We start from the raw sequence: 9,183 nt of genomic DNA, 5'->3' as shown, positions 1-9,183 counted from the left end.
ATCCTAAGCAAAATGAACAAAGTTGGGGGCATCTTGTTACTCAACTTCAAACTATACTACAAGGCTACAGTAACCAAAACAACATGGTACTGGTACAAAACTAGAAACACAGACCAATAAACAGAATAGAGAACCCAGAAATAAGACCATATGCCTACAACTATCTGAGTTTTGACAAAGTCAACAAAAACAAGCAATAGAGCAAGGACTCCCTATTCAGTAAGTGGTGCTAGGGGAATTGGCTAGTCATGTACAGAAGATTGAAACTAGACCCCTATTCGTTAGATCATATACAAAAATCAACTCAAGATGGATTAAAGATGTAAATGTAAAACCTAAACCTATAAAATCCCTGGAAGATAACGTAGGAGATACCATTCTGGACATGAGGCCTGACAAAAATCTCATGATGAGATGCCAAAGGCAATTGCAATGAAAACAAAAATAGACAAATGGGACTTGATTAAACTAAAGAGCTTTTGTATATCAAAAGAAACTACTGACAGAGTAAACAGATAATCTACAGAATGGGAGAAAATATTTGCAGCTATGCATCCCACAAAGATAAAATATCCAGAATCTATAAGGAACTTAACATTTACAAGCAAAAAAACCTCAACACCATTAAAAAGTGGGCAAAGAATATGAACAGACACTTTCAAAAGAAGACATACATGTGGCCAACAAGCATATGGAAAAATGCTCAACATCACTAATCATTAGCGAAATGCAAGTCAAAACCACAACGAGATACCATTTGACACCAGTCAGAGTGGCTATTAGAAAGTAAAAAAAAAAAAAAAACAAAAAAACAGACTCTGGTGAGGTGTCAGGGAAAAGGGAATGATTATACCCTACTGGTGGAAGTTTAAATGAGCTTAGCCATTGTGGAAAGCAGTATGGCAATTCCTCAAATAATTCAAAACAGAATTATCATTTAAGCCAGCAGTCCCATTACGGGGTAGATACTCAAAGGAATAGAAATCATTCTATGATAAAGACACATGCATATGTATGTTCACTGTAGCACTATTCATAATAGCAAAGATATGGAGTCAACCTAGATGCTTATTAATAGTAGACTGGGTAAAGAAAATATGGTACATATATATCACAGAATACTATGCAGCCATAAAAAACAAGATCATGTCTTTTGCAGCAGCATAGATGAAGCTGGAGGCCATTATCCTAAGCAAACTGACGCAGCAGCAGAAAACCAAATACCACATGTTCTCACTTATAAGAAGGTAAACCACAAGAACACATGGACACAAAGAGGGGAATAATAGACACTAAGGCCTACTTGAGGTTGGGGGGTTGGAGAAAGGAGAGGATCAGAAAAAATACCTATCAGATACTGTGCTTATTACCTGGGCGATGAAATGATCTGTACATGAAACCCCCATGACATGCAGTTTACCTATGTAACAAACCTGCACATGTACCACTTGAACCTAAAATAAAAGTTTTATATATATATACAAAAAGGAAAACTAAGGCATATATCAGTTAAGTCAATTACATAAGAATATAAGCTGGACTGCCATAGAACTGTCCCTCCAGGTCATTTTCCTTGCTCCAAAGAGACCAAAGTCTTAAAAAAAAATTTTGTAGTTAAGACAGTGTTTAAAAGAACAAACCAAACAAGAGCAGAAGAGGCCAGGAGAACTTTATGCAAACATTGCTTGCAAACTCCTCTTCACCACCTACAGGGGTCTCGTCATTTGGTTTCTGCAGGCCCCCAAAATCATTTACCAGAAAAGTGAATGCATTGATTCAAGGAAAGAAATGGTATGTTTTACAGAGTAGTTGTTTGCACTGTTCACATTTAACCTGAACACATAAAATGAGAGTGGTGTAAATGGAGGAGGTAAAAAAGACAATCACTCAAAGGTCTGCCTGAGGGAAAAGTATTGCAGAGGAAATTAAGGTGAACATAATTCAATCAGAACACAAACTATTTCCAGCACACTTGGATGTGAAGGTGAATATATGGGTACAACTCAAAAAACAACACCAAAGTAGCTGAATCATGTAGTGTATAAGTTATATTTTTATTCCAACCATCAAATAACTTCCTCTGGGATTCTTTTTACTGAAAATTATGACCCTCAATAAATCTGACTTTGGCCAAAACATTTTCAGATCACAGTGTTGTTAGAACTCTGGTAAGACAGACTAATGGTTCTTCATTCTGGATTCTTGCCTCATGTTCCTTCATATAGGAATGACATCCTCTCATTACCAGACAGCCTCTCAAAACATATGGGCTAATCTAGTGGGAAGTCCAATTATCATTTCAAGATTAAATCAGTGCCTAAAGCTCTTGTACCAGAGAATTGGGTAACAGGATATGATAGGTTTTTTTTTTTTTAATTATGTACTCTTTTATATAATTAATCTGAACCTTGCCCAAACCAGCAACGATCCAAATTTGTTATCATCAAATATCAAAACTCATACCCAAGGTAAAAGGAAGTAACTAGGTCTCTTTATCTCTAGCTTGGGACTCATAAAAGTTATTTGTTATTATGGTTAAGAATCAATAGTTTCAGACAGTCCAAAAAGAACATGTACTATTTATTAAAAAAAAAAATCAGAGAGTTTTTAGTATGGTAAACTTTCACAAAAATGAAATTGCATGTATTCAGTCTTTCATTCATCAAACATTTATTAACTGCAAACTGGGGGCCAGGCACTATTAGTTTTCTTTTATTAATTCACTCTGAAGATTCCAAAGCTTTAACATTGAATTACAGAGCCATTATGTATGGAAAATGAAAATGGTTCTCAGATTATTGCAGGTCAAATAAAAAATAATTGAGGAAACTCTTTAAGAATACACTGTTATAACTAATGCACTCTATAGACTAATTTGCTGTGAGAATGAATATAAGAATAGATTATCAAGCAGGTCAGAAAATAAGAAAAAGCTACAGTAGAAGTTTAACTTCGGAAAAAATGTGGCATGGACAAGACTTCTAACATAGACAAGTCCTGAGCTAACTAGTAATTACATAAAGCCAGAAGACTAAGAAATTACCTGTCACCTCAGTACAGGTTAAGTAACCCTATTCTAAAATGCTTGAAACCAGAAGTATTTAAATTTTGGATTCTGGAATATTTGCATATATATACTAATTTATCTTGGGGATGGGATCCAAGTCTAAACATGAACTTCATTTGTGTTTCATCTACATCTTATACAGATAGCCTGAAAGAAATTTTATACAATAAATAATCGTGTGCATGAAACAATGTTTTACTGCAGCCCATCACATGAAGTCAGGTGTGGAATTTTCCACTTGGGGCATCATGCCAGTGCTCAAAAAGTTTTGGATTTTGGAGCATTTTGGATTTTGGATTTTCAGGTTTAGGGATGTTCAACTTGTATACTCAATCCTATTGCCTTGTCTAGGAAACATTATTAGTTTACAGTTTAACAAATCTTCCATTAGTATGTGATCATCCATACATATAGAGCTTCTCCTTTGTCTTTATGTAATATATCTGTATTAGAATTTTATATAGTGAATTATATTTTCAATGAAATAGGGAGAAATTTAAAAATGAAAGCTAATCTGTATGACATCTCCATTAAGATGATCCATAGACACCTCAAACTCAATATGTTTACATTGATAAAGTTTGGATTTCTATATATTATTTAAAAAGAGGGATCAGACTTTCTATGTATTATACTATGCATAATGTACAGTAAAACCCAATGTTAACATAGCTCATTATATATGGATCCAGTAATATAAAATAAAAGATTAGTGGAAAAGGCTTTTAGGTTGAGGCTCAGCAATGACTGAGTCCAACCACCCTTTTCACCTTTCTAGCCCTCTACCTAAGAAATTGTCTATATTCACAATCATTCTTACTTCTTTCTGAATAAGAGAATAAAGTCTCCTATCCTTCAGCTGAAGGCAAAACCTTTCTTTGTGTCCATGACTGCAGTCCTCTGTGATCTTCCTTCATTAGTTATCCCCTTTCTCATTTTTCTCTTGGATATTTTCACACTCTTCTCTCTGACTCTTCCACTTCAACCTATAAATATGTTCAAGTCTCTTCCATTCTATGACTGTACCTTGCCCCCACCAGTATCTCTCTAGTTACCAATCTAATCTCTTGCCTCTCTTTTTCATTCAAAATTCTTGAAAGGAGATATCCAGAATAAATTTCAACTACTATTTTGACTTTAGTTCTCTATAATCTAGTTTTTGCCCTTACTGATCCTCCAATGAAACTGCCCTCAGTGCTCAGTGAAGTCACTAATGACCAGCATCTGCAAGTAGATGTCAATATGAGTAGTCCATGATGCTTGTATCTCATGTGTTTTTATAAGCTTCTGCAGGTAGATATGTCCCCCCTTTGGTTGTAACTTGTGTCTAATTCCTAAAGATCTACTTCTGCTGGAGCATTTTCCCTGAGAATCACAGAAACTGGTAAGTGGGGTTCTGAGGTGAGACGACTGTAATCCCAAACCAATTTGTACAGCCATATAGCATCTAATGCTGGAGTCTCAAGGGTAATGATATTGGTAAACAGCAAATAAGCATGAAGGGGGAAGTTTATATGTTCGTGTTATTGTACATAACCAAGTTTTGCAAATAACAAAAACATAAAAATGGACTTTTGTGTATATTTACTAAGGAGGGGTTTATGAGCTCACGGTGGCTATTTTCATTACATACATACACAAAGAGAATGGATTATCTGTCAACAACTATCTTTGAAAAATGGAAAGCAAAACATTTTCTAGCAGTCAGAAAGAAGCTCAACAGTGTCACCCTGACTACTCTGGTGTTATCTGAGTATCAGGACTGAGTGATGAAATCTTGCACTACCTTTGCTGATCAGTGGAAGCATTTATAAGTTGATAGGAAAGATCATTGGTGTCAATGCCTCAAATAATTTCACTATGTATTACAGTGTATTATTGTTAATGTTTCAATTTTTAGCAAGTGAAATACTGATTATTCTAAACCTTTCAAAACCAGCATAAGTAAATCTTACTAATGTGCCAGTGAGAAAATGAGAATTATAAACATCATTTTGGGGAATGAAAAAAAAAAACATATTAGGAATAATACTCAGGGAAAAATTTTAACTGTAGGACCAGGATGGCTTTCCAGTATAAGTTACAAATGGCAAATAAAAAAACTTAAATGTATTCAAATGTATGTGCATCACAGTTCCATCACATGAACAATGGGTCTCAAGCACCCACGTAATTTTCTGCTCTCACAACTAAGTCAGCTAGACAACACAGGAGAATAAGAAGAAAACTTAATCCAGAGGAATAAACATCCTACAAGCCAAGAACCACACATGATAAGCTATTTAAAATGGGGCTGGTAGGCAGAATCACCAAACAAGCCTCAGCAATGGGGCTTTCCCTTAGTCTAGGGACAGTATCCACATGGAACCCCTATTACCTCACACCAAAGCTGTGCACTGCTGGCAGCTATGACCCTGCTGGCAGAAATTCACAGAAACCTTCAATTCTTGATAATAACATGATCCTTATTTAATTAAAACAAAACAAAACAAAACAAAAAACCAAAACAACGACTGACACTGTTTTCACAAGTGAAAAAAGCCAGAAGATGGCAAAAAAGCATAGAAGAACATTCTCAAGCCATTACAACTATTATTTTCTTACAAAGTTGGGAAGACACAATTTATCTTTAAAGGTATATCTAAGTAATTCTTTGGCCTTGAACTTGGCACCTAAGTGAGAGGCTTTTCTGGAGTGCTATATTCACTCTCCAGCATTGTTCTGCAGTTGTCTACAACGGCATCATCAGTAGTGCAAATTTGGGTATAACTGATATACCTTCATGGCTTTGCTTCTTCACAGGTGTCACAAAAAAATACCCTTAGAGAATGACTGAGGGATAAAAATGATGGATTGTTGTTGATTTCTAAATGTAGTTGGCCTTTCATCGTCTTTAAGATGAAAACAAATCCTTTGAGTTTGAAATGCTAACCGGTATGTACACTGGCTTTTTAGGTTGAACCTAAGAAGATAATAACATTTCCAGCTATGATTCTGAGTTTTCTTCTAATTGTACTTTGATCAAACTTTATGTCAAATAATTTGCCTGCCAAGATAGGCACTTGTTCAAGGTTTTAATTCTTAAAATTATAAGTAAGGATATAAAAGGTGAGGTTTTTAAGATGTTATATTCCTCTTTCTTTTTAAAATCTTTTTTATTTTTCTGCTTAAGTATTCCTCTTTAATTTCATGAGCTATGTTTTTTGCATTATTTTGCTGAAGAACCTAAAAGGAATAAGTAAATGAGAAAGCAATATGTACCTAAATTCTTTGATGCATAAAGCACACAAGTTTTATAGCTATTTCTTCTTTACATTTCTAAGCCTTGCAAATCAATATTAATTAAACATTAACCAATTCACAAAATGTTTGGTTAGGGAGTACCCTTCCCCTCAGAGGGTATACATGCAGTAAAGGCAATAGAGTTGGCATTTTTAAAATATCCACCAATGATAAATCATTTCTCAGACTAAATAGTTATTGTCATGCTCTACTGTTTTATCTTTTACATTTTCTTTTTTTTTTTTTTTTTTTTTTTTGAGGCGGAGTCTCGCTCTGTCGCCCGGACTGGAGTGCAGTGGCCAGATCTCAGCTCACTGCAAGCTCCGCCTCCCGGGTTTCCGCCATTCTCCTGCCTCAGCCTCCCGAGTAGCTGGGACTACAGGCGCCCGCCACCTCGCCCGGCTAGTTTTTGTATTTTTAGTAGAGACGGGGTTTCACCGTATTAGCCAGGATGGTCTCGATCTCCTGACCTCGTGATCCGCCCGTCTCGGCCTCCCAAAGTGCTGGGATTACAGGCTTGAGCCACCGCGCCCGGCCTTCTTTTACATTTTCATGGTGCACAGGAAGATTCAATTCTGATACGACAGACATTCCATAATGACCACACTAGATAAAAACTAAAATTCCCGTAGAATTAAGTTAGTCTGTTTTTATCATTTAGCCCTATCTCTTAGTTTTATTTACCAGAAAAGATTACATCTGCAAAGTTATTTGAAACTATAAATCTGGCCGGGTGTGGTGGCTCATGCCTGTAATCCTAGCACTTTGGGAAGCCGAGGCGGACGGATCATGAGGTCAGCAAATCGAGACCATCCTGGCCAACATGGTGAAACCCCGTCTCTACTAAAATACAAATAATTAGCCGGGCGTGGTGGCGGGCATCTGTAGTCCCAGCTACTCAGGAGGCTGAGGCAGGAGAGTCGCTTGAACCTGGGAGGTGGAGGTTGCAGTGAGCCGAGATCGTGCCACTGCACTCCAGCCTGGCAACAGGGCCAGACTCCATCTCAACAAAGCAAAACAAAACAAAACAAAAAAAACAAACAATGAATCTTTGAACAGCTTCTTTTACAAAGGTGACATCAGAAAAAGAAAAGACTGCATTAAGGGGGACGAAGGATGTATTACAAGGAGCGGTTGAAATGCAGGTTCGCCACCCATAGTACAGTGCTATTTTGGTGCTTCATATTTGTCTCAGCTCATACTTACAAGGGAAAAGAAACATAAGTTACTAATTTCAAACTTTAAAATGTCAGGAATGTAAAAACTAGAGGTCCCAATTTTTACTTGAAACCAAGGCAAAGACATTTCATTTAAAAGGAATATATTCAGATAGGTGCAAACTTGTCAAGATGGACTTTCAGTGTTCATTTCACAGATACAGAGGCATACAACCCACTATGCAAGCCATGTCACAAGAATGTTTTGTTTCTGTGAGTTCATGAAACTAATGGGTACTCATGTTTCTGAGAAATAAGAATGAAGCCAAGTGTTCAGCAGTGTTTTTGCTACAGTAACAGTTTTTAAACTGCTCTGCGGAATCTCCAAGGTGCCTCAGAGGAGGCAGCATGCCCAGGGAGCAGGAAGAGGCATGCAGGTGGGACAGGGACCTGGCCAAAGTAGATCCAATATAATGGGCTTCCCACATACGGTTTATTTGATGGAGGGAAAAGATTCTGCTATTAAAATCTTTCAGAAACTACACATTTGAAGTTTTAAAAATTACAGAAAACAGTAACACTGAATTCTAAAATAAAGCTTTCATGGAGAAACATAGTTCTGGATTGGAATAAAGAGGTGAAAAGAATATATGATGGTTTCTTCAGGCAATACTTTGCTTTTATAATTCCCAGTGTAGCTGATGTAACTTTCACCTACTAGTCTTTCTTATTATTTATTCTCAATTGGAAAGTAGAGTCAAATAGTGACAACTTGATGAGAATGAATTTCCTTGACAGATTTATAGAAAAGCTTAAAAATGTCTTTTCCAGGATTTCTTTATTGCTCTGAGAATTCTCTTCACTGTTCTCATGTGCTGAATGACCTGTTTCCTGGATCCCATGTTTTTTCCTTGTTTTTGGTGGAATGCATTTACTAGTAACTTCCTAAAAAGACATGCATGAAGATAAACATATTTTAGGTCTTGCATGTCTAAAATGAATTTATTCCATCTTCACATATGATTTCATTGTTTGGCTAGATATAGAACTCTAGGTTGGAAATAATTTCCCCTCAGAAATTTCAAGATAGCTCTCCTGTCTTATAGCTTCTGCTGTTGATAAATTTGTGGCAATCCAAATTTTTAGTCCTCTGAATGTGATGGTTTGAGGCCAGACACTTGGTAAAGGCTTTCCATCCAGAAGTTTAATGTTCAATTCTTGGAAAGAAGTTTTGATAGTTTTCTCTCTTCTGATTTCATTGTTCCTTCTGAGACCTCTATTAGTCAGATGTTACCATGTCTACAGTTCTCATCTCTTTGTCTTTTTGTTTGACTTTCTGGGAGACTTTTTCAACTTGATCATCCAATTCTTCTGTTTGTTTTTTATTTCTAAATGAATGTTTTACATTTTCAATTAAAGAACAACTGAGCCTTCTGTTTTAGAGCTTCTGGTGCTTGTTTTGTGGTCGTATTATTCTTGTCTCTTTTTTTTTCGTCTGCTCCCTAATCATCTCTCTTCTCCCTGTGCTTGTTTTAGACTGTCTTTTATATTTTTAGCTTTCTTCAAATATTAGTGGTCCTTAGTTTTCAACTCATATTTAGGAAAGAGGCATTGAAATACCAATTGGAAACTGTGTGTGTCTATGAATATAAATATAAATTATATATTGATTGTCTA

At 36.1% G+C, this 9,183-nt stretch overlaps 1 protein-coding gene across 2 annotated transcripts in view; it reads right to left on the bottom strand.

The window, feature by feature from the left end:
* SPATA5 (spermatogenesis associated 5) overlaps positions 1 to 9,183 on the bottom strand; it is a 374,551-nt gene that overhangs the window by 40,591 nt on the left and 324,777 nt on the right. The window lies entirely within an intron of this gene.

The sequence above is a fragment of the Trachypithecus francoisi genome, unplaced genomic scaffold (assembly GCF_009764315.1).
Source record: "Trachypithecus francoisi isolate TF-2019V2 unplaced genomic scaffold, Tfra_2.0 Lachesis_group1, whole genome shotgun sequence".
Taxonomy (NCBI): domain Eukaryota; kingdom Metazoa; phylum Chordata; class Mammalia; order Primates; family Cercopithecidae; genus Trachypithecus; species Trachypithecus francoisi.
Note: the sequence above shows the minus strand (reverse complement) of the source record. Positions and strands in the feature narration are given on the sequence as shown.